The following is a 2,305-nucleotide window of genomic DNA, read 5'->3' on the forward strand; positions in this document are numbered from 1 at the left end:
CATCTGTTGATTCCACACCTTGGATTCCATAATTGATTCCATACTTTGTCTATTGTGAATTGTGCTGCTAAAAAACATTGCAATATATTACATATGTATATATATCACTGTAGTATGCCGATTTCAGTTCTTTTAGTTAAATACCAAGGAGTGGAATAGCTGGGTCATATGGAGTTCCTAGTCTTTTAAGGAACATCCATACTAATTTCCACAGCAGTTGTACTGATTTGCAGTCACACTGGCAATGTAAAAAGTGTTCCTTTATCCCCACATCCTCAATAGCATTTATAATTATTTATGTTCTTGATGATTTTTAGGGTGAAATAGTGTAGTGTTGGTTTGCATTTTCCTGATTGCTAAGAGTGCTGAACGTATTTTCATATATTTTTTATCACTTGCATTTCTTCTTTTGAAGAATGTCAATTTAGTTCATTGCCCATTTATTGATTGGAACATCCTCCAACCTTGTGATAACTATTGTCGAAAACAAACTATGATTCAATATTTCTTTGTAACCAACTTTTGTAGCCGTGGGGACAAACTTCTTAAAGCTATGTGCATGTGTCCACTTTGACATTGATATCAGTGCCTATTTTAGATTACAGTTTTTTTAACTATCTTCTTTTTCATGTTCATTATCAATCTTTTCTCTAGATTGTTACTCTTTGCTTTCCTATTCTGTTTCATATTCTCTATTTCTTTGCATTCCTTCCTTACTAATGTTGAACTATACACAGAATAAATCCCAATTAGATATGATTTGTTACTCTATTTCTGTTGTTGAATGTTTGCTAATATGTTATTTAGAGTTTTGTGTTTATATTCATAAGTTAGTGCAAACTAAAGCATCAAAATAACAACAAAAAATTAAAGACACAGCAGCTGAAGCCAGAAATAGATGGGCTTACAGTGAGATCTGTCACATTCTGGTGACCTTCAGCAGATTCTTCAACTCTGAATCTCAGTTTAGAGGATAACAGCCAGTAGAGCCTTGTTATTTCTGACTTCTAAAAAGCAAATGACAAGTGGGAGTTGAATGTAAAAGTATTCAATCCATTCCACACAATTTCAGGAATAAAAGATCTTCCCTTCATTTGCACTAGAAAACTATATTTGTTTCTAAAAAAGCAAAGAAACCTCACCCTATAGACAGCCTTTTGGTCCTTAGCTAAAAGCAGTATGCTTGATATGCTGTGGGTTTTGTTCTTTCAATTATGGAGCCCAGAATATTCATCCAACTCTTGGAAAGAGCTAGAATATAAAAGAATCTGCAAATACACATAAACAAGACAGTTATAATAATGTTACATATCATATAACATAGCATAATTATATTAGTAATATAACATTAAAGAATTCTGTGAATTTTGTCCAAGGGTAGAGGAAAGTCTGATAAACACTATAGATCCTTAGAAATAAAAGTGGAAAAGAACCAACAGCGTTTTTAGTCCTAGCTTAGAAAAAAAGAGAAACCAACTTTGATTATTTCTATCACGTCCTATTTAATGAAATAAATTTAATCAAAAATAGGTAATAGATTTTAATGAACATCTTTTTGGCATCTATGGAGATAACACTTTCCTCAGCTCTATTGGTAAATGAGTTACATTAGTAGATTTGACTTATTAATGTTGAACTATACACAGAATAAATCCCAATTAGATATGATTTGTCACTCTATTTCTGTTGTTGAATGTTTGCTAATATGTTATTTACAGTTTTGTGTTGATATTCATAAGTGAGATTTATCTGTAGTTTTCTTTCTATATACAGTCTTTTCAGATTTTTTTTATTGTAAACAAATGGGATACATGTTGTTTCTCTGTTTGTACATGGCGTAAAGGCATACCATTTGTGTAATCATAAATTTACATAGGGTAATGTTGTTTGATTCATTCTGTTATTTTTCCCTTCCCCCCACCCCTTCCAACCCTGCCACCCCTCTTTTCCCTCTATACACTCCTTCCTTCCTCCATTCTTGCCCCCCTCCCTAACCCTAACTCTAACCCTAACACTAACCCCTCCCACCCCCCATTATGTGTCATCATCTGCTTATCAGCGAGATCATTCGTCCTTTGGTTTTTTTGAGATTGGCTTATCTCACTTAGCATGATATTCTCCAAATTCATCCATTTTCCTGCAAATGCCATAATTTTATCATTCTTTATGGCTGAGTAATATTCCATTGTATACATATACCACAGTTTCTTTATCCATTCATCAATTGAAGGACATCTAGGTTGGTTCCACAATCTGGCTATTGTGAACTGAGCAGCTATGAACATTGATGTGGCTGTATCTCTGT

Source organism: Sciurus carolinensis, chromosome 11, assembly GCF_902686445.1.
Source record: "Sciurus carolinensis chromosome 11, mSciCar1.2, whole genome shotgun sequence".
NCBI classification, from domain to species: domain Eukaryota; kingdom Metazoa; phylum Chordata; class Mammalia; order Rodentia; family Sciuridae; genus Sciurus; species Sciurus carolinensis.